Raw genomic sequence first — 15,494 nt, 5'->3', positions numbered from 1 at the left:
ATATCTTACGTCAAAGGAGCAGCCTTCTAATCCAGCTCCATAGTGCTGCTGGCTTCAACTCCCCACATAACGTAAATCACTGGTGGACTGCCCAGACGGTTTTTGCCATACATGAAATCAAACTAAAACAAAAGAGAATTAAAATAATAAACAAATAAACAAACAAATAAATAAACAAAATAATAATAATAAAAAAAAAAGGGGTGACGAAAGTCGCTGCCACCACTTCCCAACTCACCCTCATTGTCTCTGCAGCCTAGTTCTATTCATACCGATAAAATGAGTCAAAACAGATCAAACAGCCTCAAACAACCAAAAACTCCCTCCACAACTACTATGTCCGCCAAATCGGATAGAGACAAGAGACAATCATCTCACCCTTCCTCCGATTTGGGGAATACCATCAGTCCTACTAGATCCAGGACGCCCCACAAAATTACTGACTCCATGGATACATCAGCTTCCTCAAAAAGACGGAATCCGGGGGCTTGGAGTGAGAAACTTTCTTTTCTAAATGACCCCAAAAACGACATGGACAATGATTCTTGGGCTTCAACACCAAATACCAGCCCAGACAAATCCAGACCAAAACTGGACTCTCATGTTGAAACGAGCCATGACACCATCGAGGCTTATATGGCCTCACTGGCCGACAAAATTAATAATAACCTGAAGCTCACTCTAGAATCCACATTAGAGTCACAAATGAAAATCTTTAAGTCTACGTTTGAAACGTTTAATCAAAAACTGGAAAATCATGAATCCAGAATGGTGTCGTTAGAAAAACAAACAGAGATGTCTACAGACGAAAATCAGCAACTGAAGTCTGAACTCATAAGGCTGGAAAGAAAACTAGCAGATTTAGAAGACAGAAGTAGAAGGAATAACGTGAAAATCAGGGGCATCCCGGAATCTGTCACCCCTGCCAAGCTTGAGGAATATGTTCAAAAAGTCTTCAAGAAAATTGATCCGTCACTTATTCCCCAAGAGACAATTATCGATAGAATCCACAGATTACCAAAGCCGGCCCACCTACCCAAGGATACCCCGAGGGATACCATTCTTAGGATCCACTTCTTTCATATAAAAGAGAGGATTCAAAATACCATCAGGGACAATGGCGGCTTCCCAGAACCATTTTCCCATCTCAAGATATTTACAGATTTATCCAAAGCTACAATCGAAGGTAGGAAATCCTTCCAAGATATTACCATTCCCTTGAGGGATAATAACATACCATACAAGTGGGGATTTCCCCTTAAATTGTTGGTCCACCACAGTAGTAAAACTACTGCTATACTATCTGCAGAAGAAGGCCACAAGTTTCTCAAATCTATGAACATTAAACCTAGAAGCAAGCCTGCGGCGTCTCCGGACTCCAAATCTTCTACTTGATCTTCAGGGACTCATGGGTCTTGTTTAGGCCCAAGGAAATTCAACACAATAACACTTTATATATTATTATTATAATTATAGTTATGATAACTCTTCCTCCAGGCTCGATCCTTTGGAATACTATCTTTCAACAGGCCTATACTTTAGTAACACATCGAAAATGTTTACCTTATATATTGTTTAGTTATCAGTTGGACTCTAGGTTCGTCCACCTTTTACTTCCCTCGACTATTCTTGGATGAGCGTATTTCTCCCTTCAGAAGATGTCGCCGGGAAATCCTCACACGAACTTTCCCCCGAACTGAGCAGAGTTCGCCTTAGAATTCTGCTCCTGTTGGTCCCTATAAGTTTATTCTGACTAAACTTGTTGCTAATTTATCTTGTTTTTTCCTTTATTGTGTGTTTCAGTTGCAGCCAATACACCCTTGACCTTATCCATCTGAACCTAAACTTCTCCATCAGCCACAACCTCACCAAGAACAGCAGCATCACAGGTATCTTCTCAGCCACAAAACACCACACTGACAATGAAAATAAACCTGGCCACGTACAATGTCAGGGGCCTGAACAGCCCTAGAAAGCGTCATGTAATATATCATGAGACCAACAGGCTGGGTTCTGATGTTGTGTGTCTTCAGGAAACGAAATTTAAAAGAGGCGCTCACCCTAACTTTTCCCACAAAAACTTCCCCCACATATATGAATCATCGGGATTAAAGAAAAAGGCAGGAGTCCTTACTATGATAAAAAACTCCATCAACTTTAAATTCATTGAAGAACTAAGAGATGAGAAAGGCCATTATCACATCCTAGTTTGTAGCATCAATAACTCAATTTTTACTATTGGAAACGTCTACGTCCCCAACACGGGTCAAATTAGATTCTTAAATAAGCTTCTAAAGAAAATCAACCTAATAAAGAAGGGTTCCTTAATATTCGCAGGAGATTTTAACATGGTCCCAAATGGAAAATTGGATTCCTCCGCCCCCAATAGACATAAAACAGAAACGTTAAACAACTGGATTTATTACAACAAATTCTTTGACACTTTTCGTTGTCTAAACACGACCTCAATCGAGTATAGTCATTATTCGGATGTCCATCACACTGCTTCTCGTATTGACCTAATTTTAACAGATATTTTCTCACTTCCCAAATTTACTTCCATCTCTATCCACCCTAAAACGGTCTCTGACCACGCTCCAGTAGTAGCTACATTCACTGTTGGCCCGGCCACCAACCAACAGTTCCTATGGAAATGCAACTCCTCATTACTCAATATTCCACACTATAATGCAGAGATTACTACAGCCTTACGAAATTACTTCAAAGAAAATGATACTGAACTTTCCAGCCCTTTCACCTATTGGAATGCTCATAAGGCCGTTCTGCGAGGAATCCTAATCAGGATATCCTCGAGACATAAAAGGGCAAACAGGGAAAAAATAACAGATCTGCAGAATCAAATCAAAATCAAAGAAACCATGATAACCGACAATCCCAATTCAGATATTGACGTACGCTCAGAACTCTCCAGGTTAAGACAGGAGCTTAGGGCCTTGATTTTCTCGTTTCATGACTCAGCAGTTAAAAACCACCGCTTTAAACAATACCAGAATCTAAATTGGCCATCCCGCTATATGACTAACATCTTGAAAAATTCTAGATGGAAAAACAGGATTGACACCATTCTCTCCACCAAAAATACCCCCTTGTCCCACCCACAGGACATAGCTAACTCCTTCGCTACATTCTATGAGAATCTCTACAACATCAATCAAAATTCCTCCCTCCCCTCTCCAAGTCATTCAGATATCACTTCTTTTCTAACCAAAATTAATCTCCCGAAACTAGATGAAGTTGACAAATCTACCCTATCATCTCCTTTCACTGAAAAAGAAACTCTAGATGCAATAAAGCACCTTAAAACCTTCAAAGCTCCCGGCCCTGACGGGTTTACGAATAATTACTATAAAACTTTTGCCGAAATCCTTGCACCCCACTTGACGAAAATTTTTAACACAGCTTCTACTTTGGGCTATTTCCCCAAGGAAATGCTCGAGGCCACCCTTATTCTTATCCCCAAACCCAATTCGGACACAACCCTCATGAAAAACTTTCGGCCAATTTCGTTAATAAATACAGACATCAAACTATATGCTAAATTATTATCAAACAGACTGAACTCCATACTCCCTAAGCTAATCAACAAAGATCAAATCGGGTTTATAATCAATAGACAATCTACAGACGGCACCAGAAGATTGATCAACCTTATGAAACTCATTAATACACATAAAACCAAATCCATTATAGTTTCTCTTGACACCGAAAAGGCCTTCGACAGATTAAATTGGGACTACTTGTTCGCCACTCTAGCCAAATTTGGCTTTCATCATGAACTAATCACTAGCATTAGAGCATTATACACTGCACCATCGGCCAAAGTTTACGTTAACAATCACCTTTCAAAAGTCCTCCAAATATCCAATGGTACAAGGCAGGGTTGCCCGCTTTCCCCTCTACTGTTTGCCCTGGCAATTGAACCCCTAGCTCAGTCTATCAGAGATAACCCGGATATTCATGGCATTAAAGCAGGTGATAAAGAATATAAAATATGCCTCTTCGCAGATGGCATTCTCACCCTGTCAGATCCAATCAAATCAATTGTTAAAGTCCAAGAACTTCTGCTGAAGTTTTCGGACATTTCCTGTTTCAAAGTCAACGTTTCAAAATCCAAGATGCTATCCCTTCATTTAGACAGCGACCAAATTAACTCCATCAGCCGCTCTTGTCCTTGGAGCTGGACTTCAGACTACATTACATATTTGGGACTTAAATTTACCAATAATATCCCTTCCCTCATGCCTCTGAACCTAAAATCCCTTACAGAGACCATCTCAAAAGACCTAAAAATATATGGGGAGAAAAACCTCTCTTGGTGGGGTAAAATTATAACATTTAAAGCCTATATCCTCCCCAAAATAGTATATCTTTTTAGATCACTCCCTTTACCCATTTCCACCCCCGCCCTTACCAACCTTCAATCCATGACAAACAACTTTGTTTGGAACGGGAAAAAAGCCAGAGTTGCAAAAAATATTTTATATGGCAACAGGAGATTTGGTGGAGCTGGCCTTCCGAATATCTCAGCTTACTATTCCTCACTCCTTGTCAAAAACAGCCTCCCTTGGTGGTCAACCGAGGACCCTCCGGCATGGGTCAACATTGAAAAGGCGTTAAACAACAATAGGTCTCCTTCCCTTCTCGTCTTGGAGTCTATCCTTCTCAAAAAGGTACATTCCATCACGCATCCAATCTTCCGCGCAACACTAGAAGCTTGGGGTCTCTTAGCTAAACAACAAAAAGGCCTCACTAATACTGACCCGTTAGGACCTCTATCCCTTAACGTAATTGCGTCTCTTTTTCAGCTAGAACTGCCCTCCATCTGGTCCGACCATGGTGTCAAAAAATTAAAGGATCTTTGTGGACACAATCACATCTCTTCCTTTAGCGATATGAAACACAAGTTCAGTATCCCATCATCAGCATTTTATGACTATATTCAACTAAAAGAATTAGCAACTACACTTAGGAAGAAAGACGCTAAACCCTCTGAACCTTTCTTTAATCTCACTAACAACATAAACCATTGCCTTTTCTGGAGGGTTTCGTACATTTATATGTGGTTCAATAAGAGCCATGAATTCATCAAAACAAATAATATAATTAAGTGGGAGACGGAACTTGGGATAAGCCCAGGGGCAGCAGACTGGGAGCAGGCTTGTTCCTCCTCTATGTCCGCCACGTTATCTATGTCTCTTCTGGAAACCCATCAGAAAATCATCTCCCGTTGGTACTATACCCCAGCCAGACTAGCCAGGATATATCCAGAGATCTCCCCATTATGCTGGAGAGGATGCGGACAACACGGGAACCTTCTTCATATATTGTGGTTTTGTCCGGTGATCAAATCTCTTTGGAGAGCTATCTCTCTCCTAATAAACTCCCTTCTCCAAAAACCCATCACCCTCTCACCTCAACTGGCCTTGCTATCTATCACCCCACAAGAACTAAATCAAACTCTTCCCCCTTTAATATTTCATATCCTTCTTATTACCAAAAGTCCCTTAGCTTTTCATTGGAAACGACCGGACATTCCAACCATTGAAGATATAAGAGACAAAATCTCCCTACATAAATCTTTTGAACTAAAACTAGCCACTATTAACAATAATATTGGCCATTTCTCCCGCAAATGGTTCAGATGGATTGCATTATTTCCCTCAAGCTAACTCTACAGCAATTGCTGCACTGATACTTTGTTGTTTGTTCTTTTCTCTGTTCCAGAGATAATCTGGCGACTGTTAAACATATAGTTATAGTATTGTTCTGGTTATAAAATAACCCAGTTAATTATACTACACCGCTAATGTCTTGAAAATAAAAACTTGTTCGGACCATTTGGTCCTTCCCCCCCTTTTTTCCCTTCCCTCCTCACCCTCCCATCCCCTCCCTGAGACCCCTTTTTCCTCACTATTGTAAAACCCCTTAATAAAATTGGTTTGAAAAAGAAAATGGGATGAGTAACGCCAAGTATTTGTCCCCCTTGTTAGGAGTTCTTGGTCCTTCCTGATACATTTTACACCATAATTACATATAGAGCGTCACTCTCTCTTTTTCCCGCAGAGCGGGTAAGGGAAAGCCCTAAACACTGTTTTATCAATTTTTTCTACTCTATCTCCACTCAGAGAAATAGTAGTTCTACAGAGCATTAACCCTCTCCTCTTTCCAGACTGTCTGTGGACCCCAGTACAATTATATAAATGATTACTGGTATATATATATATTTTTCTAAGTTTGTTAATATTCCTCTCAGAAATATTTATATAGAACCAATCACTCCTTTGTCCTAAAGAAATCATCCCCTGACATGATTTGCTATCCTCAGGAGGTGTTAATAACGCTGCTGAAGGAGTGAGTTTTTAAACTTTGGGATGTGACTTACACCAGTCGCTGTATAATCTGACTCTGTGCGGGAGATGTAACAGCCGTGTGGTATTGGGAGAAGCGCCGTGTGCTCCTCCTGCGGTGCGATCCTGAGCGTGTGCACACTATTGCGGGTGTGGAGCACATCGTCCTTCCCACTCTGCCACTGAGCTTTTACAGATGAGCGATTCCTTTTTTTTTTATAATAAGCCGAACCTGAGATTTAAAAAAAATGTATATTATTTTTTTATTAATAAAACATTTTTTTTTTAATTGATTAAAATTTAGATCCTTACAATTTAATGTTTATCTAATGGTTTATTTCATCCTATGTCTCTTCCACATCGGATCCGCGTGCAGGAGCTTGTTAGTATAGCCGAGTGGTCTGATTGTCGGGCGGCAGAGCTGGAGGAAGCTGAGGCAGATCTCTAGGAGTTCGTGTCCGAGATTCGCTTTTCTTGCTCAGTATATATGTGTTTTTTATTTTTCCTTATTTTTTTCCTTTTGTTCAACAACCTGTGAAATTATAATAGACGTGAATATAAGAACAGCTTCTAACTCTTACTATGAATATTTATACTGTCTGCTAACTATGAACTTTGACATCTGTCATCTGACTGGAGCTCATTTTTTTAAATCTGTGTGTACTTAATGCATCACCTGTGTATGCTTCATGTGGTATTTCCTGAAGAAGAGGTTCAAAAAACCTTGAAACGCGTAGAATAAACAACTCTCAAACGTTATTAACATTCTGGAAGTTCATCATTTGGGCAGCGCGGATGAAATCCACGTATTCCTTTGCAGAGTTATGGAAACTATTGAAGCAGGCCAAAAGTAAAAAAATGTTTTTAAAAATATTAAAAAAATAAAAAAATATAACAGTTCAAATCCCCCCCCCCTTTCGCACCATTCAAAATAAAACAAAAGAAAAATAAAACATACACAAGTTTGGTATCGCCATGTTCAGAATCGCCCGATCTATCCATAAAGAAAGGAACAACCCGATCACTAGGCGGCATAGTGAGAAAAAAAAAGCAAAATGCCAGAATTAAGGTTTTTTGGTCACCGCGACATTGCATTAAAATGCAATAATGGATGATGAAAAGATCGTATCTGCACCAAAATGGGATCAATAAAAACATCAGCTGGGCGCGCAAACAATAAGCCCTCACCCAACCCAAGATCATGAAAATGGAGCAATTTTTCCCCAACAATTTTTGGATTTTTTTACCACTTAAATACAAAAGAACTGAGACATGTTTGGTGTCTATGACCCTGTAATGACTTGGAGAATCATAATGGCAGGGCAGTCTTAGCATTTGGTGAATATGGTAAAAAGAAAATCCAAAAAAAGTTGTGGCATTACACTTTGTTTGCAATTTCACCGCCCTTGGAATTTTTTTTCCATTTTTGAGTACACGATATGGTAAAACCAATGATGTCGTTCCAAAGCACAACTTGTCCCGCAAACAACAAGTCCTAACATGGCCATACTGACAGAAACATAAAAAAGTTATGGCTGTGGGAAGAAGGGGGGCGAAAAACAGAAACGCAAAAACGAAAAAGGGCAAGGTCTCTAAGGGGTTAACAAACCCTATTTTTCCTTTCCCAGTCTCCTCCTTAACCCTTTCTCCTCCTTAACCCTTTCTCCCCTTTATTCTGCCTCTCTCTCTTTCATGACTTTACATTTCTCTTTTTTGCTGTTGTTTGGTTCTTGTCTGTATTACTGGGTATTTATAATCTGTCGCCCCTTTTTCTTTACCCCATTTATGTAAATAAATCCTTAATAAAAACTACTTTACCATAAAAGGCGCCCGCTGTGCGCCCGAGGACGCGGCTGATCTGTGCCGATTTGGGCCTTTTTCTTCTCTTCTATGTGTCTAAAATCGCAGGTAAAAAACTGCAGAAACTTTATTAAGTGCAGAATCAAAGCTTTTCTGTCCTCTAAAAAGCGCATTATAACCGCAGCTTCACCTCTGCACCAAGAACACATCAAATAAGGGGGAGAAGATCGTTATTGGAGATGGTGCGGATCCTGCAGAAAACAAAAACACCCTATTTTTGCAGTGTGTGAACACGGCCTTACAGACACAAATAAGCCGGGTGTCGTATAGTGACGCTACATAAAGAGGAGAACGTTCTGGAGGCTCTGACTGTGAATGACGGCACAAAAAATAATCCCCAGGTCCCACGCACGCTGGACCAGAGAGCCATGAAGCCACCTGCTCATCTCCAGTCCCAACTGTCCCGGATACAGCGGACAGTCCCGGATTTGGGTCTACACCCTGCAGTCTCAGGCGTCTGCTGAATTTTCCTCACTACCAGTGTCCCTCTGACAACTCCTCCTGCCGGGGGAGAAAGCAGTGGTAAATGGCCGTGGATTAGGGTGATGCCAAAATTTGCTGCTATGCGCGTCGCATGATCTGTGCCTCTTTCTGTGCTTCAAAAGTTGTGAGGTGTGCACAGTTACTTGGTGTAACATTGGTGGATGTGGACCCACTGCACCATCGGCCAGGCTTACTCTAAAGAGGTCTAACTAGGTGTCCACCAGGACTTCACTAGAGCTACTGGTGCAGAGGATAGGCTGGACAGCCGGTAGACACCAGGAACTACTCCAGGGTAGTCCCCAAGACTACCTCAGCTGATTGGTGGGTCAGAGACTCGAGTGTGAGGTACAACAGGCAAAGTGAACTGCCTAGGAATCAACATCAAGCGGAGGGCGGATGGTGGAGCTGCCTAATATAGGACCTGCCAGCATGGGATAGGCTGGGGAACCTAATCTGTGAAGGACACAGCAGGGTTAAATTCCTGTACAGACTGGCCAATCTCCCTAAGGCTAAAAGGAAACAACATGCTGATGTGGCGCTCCTGAGGCTCAGCCGCCACAGAGGTACTGCACCTCCTCCTGAGGTGTGGTACCCCACCATTCAGGTAAGGTGGAAACTCCTGACCACACTCCAACACCTGCACCCCACACCACAAAGTAGTGTAGCAAAGCACCTTCGGCGGCTCCCTGCTTGGAGTGTAGCAAAGCACCCATTGGTGGCTCCCTGCTTGGAACACGAAACGTGCTGGGTGGAGTTTAGTTTACATTAGAGAGAGCGAGGAGAGTTTGGGAGAGGAGTCAGTTGTTGAGTAAGGAAAGAGAAGAAGATCCCCGGAGAGAGGGATAGATGGATGGAAGTGCTGCAGCATATCCCAGTGACCTGGGTCTGCTGGCACGGGAAAGGAAGAGACAGAGAGCAACATAGACTGAAAGCCTGATTTTCCATAGAAAGAAAGATTAGTACGGAACGTGAGGAGTAAAAGAGAACAGAGGACGTGGGTTAGAAGAGAACCCTTCCTAGAAGTTCTAAGCGCAAGGCCGGGGCCCGGTCCCCGAGGTTGCATGGATACTAATGGTCCTGCAGCAGACACCGGAGGAATAGAAGGAGTGACTGCTTTATTCCCACACAAGACTTGGGGGGCACAACAGCAACTGGATAGTGAGCCGGGACTTAGTAGCAAGGAGTCCCCGAAGCAGGCTACAGCTGCCTGCTGTACCAGTAGAGTTCATAAGCACATCGGACAGGAGGAACTCCAGTGTAACTCAGTACTAGGAGTACTTCATTTAAAGGCGCTATAAGAGGAGACGTTTAGAAAGGCACATGTTGGCGGAGTGTTGGAAAGGAGTATTCCATCTGGCCTGGAGGACACGGCACAGAGGCAGGCACCTGTTTGTACCACAGACTGTGAGTAAAGCTTTGGAACTACATGCCCTGGTGTCCTCTACTCATTCCCGCATCACACACACCTGGCACCGCTGCATCCCTGTGCCTACACTGCACCATTCCTGCAACGCGTCTCTACACTGCCCTGGGACTACAGCCCTGCCTGTGGAGGGCTATAACATCACTGCTGCACCACACCATCTGTCCCAGAGGATCTGTCTGCAGTGTCGGCTTACATCTCTATTGCCGAACGCCACAGGTGGCGTCACGAATCACTCATAAACTTTCATCACTCTAAGCACACTGCAACAACTCCTTTTACAATGGGCGCCCAGGGCCATGGGCTGGGTCCCAGCTGCCGTGACATCTCCCATTGAAGCTCATCGGGCCCGGTACCGAGTACCCCACAGCCCTGAGAGGGCGACCCAACTTTGGTGTCACGAACAGGATGATGAAATCCGATGCCATCGGGTTCTGTGTGCCTAAGACTCAAATCTTTTGAAATGTGCAGAAGACCCAATTTAATAGACTGTAAAATGAACGCTAAGGCTAAGTGCACACGTTGCAGAAAATTTCTGCACAAAAACCTGAATCCCTTCCCAGAAACCGCACCTATTTTTCCGCGGCGGTTTTTGCGCGTTTTTTGCGCGGTTTTGATGCGTTTTTGATGCGTTTTTTACCGCAGCGGTTTCTAAAAGCATGGGAGAAGCCTAAACCGCGGAAAAAAACGCAAAATTAATGTGCATGCTGCGGTATTTACCGCGATGCGTTTTTTTCGCGGTAAAAAACGCATCAATGTGCACAAAAAGTGCAAAATGCATAGAAATGACTGTGCACCTTATTTTTAGTGGTTTTATAGCGGTTTTATAGTGAAAACCGCTAAAAAAACGCTGTGTGTGAACACAGCCTAAAAATGGCCGCCGGTGTGGTGAAGAAGGGCGTGACAATATGGGTGATCCTAAGAAAAGAGCGCGGACAGTCCCGGGCCTCCCCTGTCTGAACTTCTATGCGACAGCAACATGGCCCCCCCGAGGGGTTCGTATACTGGCTTGGTATGGAGAAGTAGGAAGAAGACGCCGCCCTCAGAAGGAGGGGCGAGAGCCAGTGGCGGGAAAAGAGCCCAGGCAGGAAGAATGCAAGAACACCATATTGGAAGGAGAAGGTAGGAGGCCTGTGGAGCACGAGGAGGTTGAGCTGAATCTCCCCGGCGCAATGGCTGAAGGCTCTGACCCGGCTTCCAGGATGAACCGCCAGCAGCTGGAAGACGAGATTGCCCAGCTGGCGCACCGTTTACAACTGAGACACGAAGCCTTATGGACCTTGAATCTGCAGCGTGCCCAGGAGGGGCCTACACCCGCGGTACCCCAGTCACCGGTACCCGCCATCGCTGCACCGGATCTCCCCCAGGCAAATCCTGTAGAGCCTGCGACCGCTGCAACACCACCTGCAGCATCCTTTGCAATCTCTCCATTACCATCGCCACTGTGTGAGGCTTTGGGAGTTGAAGCGGAGGAAGAGGAGCTCCCGTCTGGACCTGACGCGGCCGCGCAGGTCCCACCGGAGGCCCCCGCGGTCCGGGAGCCGCCATCTGTTCCACCGCCGTCACTCATATCTACTTGGGCAGCCCTGACTACCACTGTTGCCACCAGGACCCGCACCGTGCCTGCACCGGAGCCGAGACTGCACCTTTGGGAGGCACTAGGTATAGATGCTGGCCCTCCTAATGGGCTACCCCCCGAATTCTCATTGTCGGAGGCTGGCCTGCTGGAGCTTGAAATGGGGGTATTGGATGAGTCGTCCAGGGGCATTAGGCTGACGGAGATGGGAAGGTGGAAGAAATCCCTGCTGAGGAGGGTGCGGTTGGAATAGGCCGCACCATACGACACCTTCAGGGCTTGGACGAGTCTAGGCCGCTTCGGGACATTGAAACGCATCATGGGCTCTCTTGGCCGCAGCTGCAAAACCCCCGTGTAGCCTCCTACCTACGTCAACAGGCCACGGCATCCCTAGATATTAGACCAAGGACCAGAGCAGCAGTACCCCCAGAGGATGAAGAACCTTATCCATTGATACCAGCTGCCACTCCTATCGACTTACTGGTGGCAGAGACATCACCAGCAACAGCTGATATGCCTACCCCTGCTGTACCTCAGGCAGCAGCTGTCTCCAGAATCTGGATACCCAGAGCTTCTCCCCTGGAAGCAGCCCAAGCAACCAGCTTCCAGAACCCCAGGAGGGGATAACCAGCCATAATGTTGATTTAAACTAACTTTTGTTACCCAGGAGGGTATTTCCACCTTAGTGCTTGTTTTTCTATTTTGGTTATCATGTTTTTGTTTTCTTGTTTTTTCCCATTGGATCCAGTTGTTGCCCAGTTTGATTGGTAGCCGTTACACTTGAACTGTGGAGATCATGGACGTTGAGTGATCCAGAACTGCTAATGTAAATAGTTTGCACCTCTTTAGGTGCTCTCTCTTGGTTTTACATAGGAACCTTCCCTTGGAACAAGGATTACCTCGTTATAAGGACATTTCCAGACATGATGGCCGGTCCAATGTCTACTCTTTGCACTTAGTAATAATGCTTAGTATTTTTGAACAAGAAACTAGAAAGTGATAGTGTGTAGTGAAAGTATTAATGACATATTTCATAGGGTTTAATTGAGAAAGAAATATAGTGAATGTTTTACAATGTTTGAATAAAGATATGAGAATTATTAATAATAATAATAATCTTTATTTATATAGTGCCAACATATTCCACAGCGCTTTACAGTTTAACAGTTTCAAAACACAAGCCATAAGTAACAACGTTAACAATGCAATAATTAAAGCAAAATAAGACGAAATAAGACGACCCTGCTCGTGAGAGCTTACAATCTACAATGAGGTGAGGGAGATACAAAGTACAGGTGTGTATTTACAATTGTATATTTACAATGAAGGTCCAGCCATCTTGAGGGAGTGAAGGATGGATGGAGATAGTGAATGGGCTACACACGCACACTTACACATAGAATGACTTTGATTAGTGAACGTGATAAGCCACTCTGAACAAATGTGTTTTGAGGGAGCGCCTAAAACTATGCAAATTGAGGTTAGTCCTAATTTATTGGGGTAGAGCATTCCAGAGGATAGGAGCAGCATGGGAGAAGTCTTGGAGTCGGGAGTGGGAGGTACGGATTAGTGCAGAGGTTAGTCAAAAGTCATTTGCAGAGCGCAGCGATTGGCTAGGCCGATAGACAGAAATGAAGGAAAAGATGTAGGGGGGGCACGCACCGTGGAGAGCTTTGTGGGTGAGAACAAGTACTTTGAATTGGATCCTATAATGAATGGGCAGCCAGTGTAATGACTGACGAAGAGAGGACACGTCCGAGTACCGATTAGCCAGATGGACAACCCTGGCTGCTGCATTAAGTATGGACTGGAGAGGGGATAGTCGAGTGACAGGGAGGCCAATTAATTGAGCGTTGCAGTAATCCAAGCGGGAGTGGAACAATGCTACAGTGAGGGTTTTTGTTGTTTCCATGGTGAGAAAAGGGTGGATTCTAGAGATGTTCTTTAGGTGTAAGCGGCAAGAGTGGGCAAGAGATTGTATATGGGATGTGAAGGAGAGATTGGTGTCAAACATAATGCCTAGACAGCGTGCCTGCTGCTGGGGTGTTATTGTGGTACCACCCACGGAAAGGGAAATGTCCGATTTAGGGAGGTTAGTAGATGGTGGGAGAATTGAACAAAAATATGCAGATGATGAACCAGACACCAGCAGTTGTCAATTAAGGGTAAGAAGAAGAAAAGTAGAAAATGTGAAGAATGACAGAAAGGCAATGTATTGCTAGAAAATGTGTTACTATTTGCTTCCATGGCACCTTAAATTAGGTAGCATAACTTTAAATATTGATAGACAGTTAAACTGTAACGTTCAAGAAACAGTGCCTCCCACATTGGGAAGTTTAGTATAAGACATGTTCATTATGCAATATAAAAATTTGTATGTTCCTGTATTGTCAACTTTGTTTCCCTTGCAGCCCGCGGACGTGCTGTGTTTAACGGGGGGGTATGTGGCACCCCTGAGGCTCAGCTGCCACAGAGGTACTGCACCTCCTACTGAGGTGTGTACCCCACTATTCAGGTAACTTGGAGGCTCCTGACCACACTCCAACACCTGCACCCCACACCACAATGTAGTGTAGAAAAGCACCTTCGGCGGCTCCCTGCTTGGAGTGTAGCAAAGCACCCATTGGTGGCTCCCTGCTTGGAACACGAAATGTGCTGGGTGGTGGGTGGAGTTTAGTTTACATTAAAGAGAGCGCGGAGAGTTTGGGAGAGGAGTCAGTTGTTGAGTAAGGAGAGAGAAGAAGATCCCTGGAGAGAGGGATAGATGGATGGAAGTGCTGCAGCAGATCCCAGTGACCTGGGTCTGCTGGCACAGGAAAGGAAGAGAGAGAGAGCAACATAGACTGAAAGCCTGATTTTCCATAGAAAGAAAGATTAGTACGGAACGTGAGCAGTAAACGAGAACAGAGGACGTGGATTAGAAGAGAACCCTTCCTAGAAGTTCTAAGAGCAAGCCTGGAGCCCGATCCCCGAGGTTGTATGGATACTAATGTGTTATGAATGAGTCACCGGAGGAGAAAACAAAAATACAAGCTAAGTCCAGAAAACCGGAGAGGTTGGTAGCTATCGGATTGCAGACCCTTAATCCTATCCACACAACTAACAGTAGCCGTGGGGGGTTCCTACGGTGCCCTAGACCCCTCGTCACAGCCGGAGAACTACATAAGCCTAAAGAATTAAAGGGGAAATCTAAACTGCCCCAGAGCAGACCCCAAAGCAATAGACAGCCCCCAACATGTATTGTCGGTGAAATACAGATGAAAACACAAACACAGACAGAAAGACAGGCTGAGCAAACGATGGGGCCCAACTAACTAGATAGGACAGGACAGAAAAGATGCTGGCTGCAATCCGCAAAAAACCCTACCAAAAATGTCCCAACCGTCTGATAGGGAAAAAGGCCCTGAAGTCGCTAGACTTCAAAATCACTATATCAGCACTCAGGTATATTCTGAAAACAGAGCAAAGAGATAAACTGATCAGAGACAAAAATGGAATTCAGCCAGTCCCAACCAGGATGAATATCAGATGCAGGGACCCAAGAATTATCCTCCTGGCCATAACCCTTCCATTTAACCAAATACTGGAGTCTCCGTCTAGCCAGACGAGAATCCAGTATCTTCTCAGCCTCATATTCCACATTACCTTCAACCAATACAGGGTCAGGAGGTGCCACCACAGGAACTACTGGCTCAACAAACCTCTTTAACAGAGACTTATGAATCACGTTATGGATCTTGAATGTAACAGGAAGAGCCAATCAAAAAGAGACCAGATTAAGAAT

The 15,494-nt window shown here is 44.2% G+C and overlaps 1 protein-coding gene across 1 annotated transcript in view; it reads left to right on the top strand.

Annotated features, from left to right (window-relative positions):
- LOC141074977 (uncharacterized) overlaps positions 1-15,494 on the top strand; it is a 103,959-nt gene that overhangs the window by 60,310 nt on the left and 28,155 nt on the right. The gene's annotated exons all lie outside the window — the stretch shown is intronic.

This window comes from Dendrobates tinctorius, unplaced genomic scaffold (genome assembly GCF_039654945.1).
Source record: "Dendrobates tinctorius isolate UK_male_01 unplaced genomic scaffold, ASM3965494v1 ptg000345l, whole genome shotgun sequence".
NCBI classification, from domain to species: domain Eukaryota; kingdom Metazoa; phylum Chordata; class Amphibia; order Anura; family Dendrobatidae; genus Dendrobates; species Dendrobates tinctorius.
This window is presented reverse-complemented; position numbering and strand designations above follow the sequence as displayed.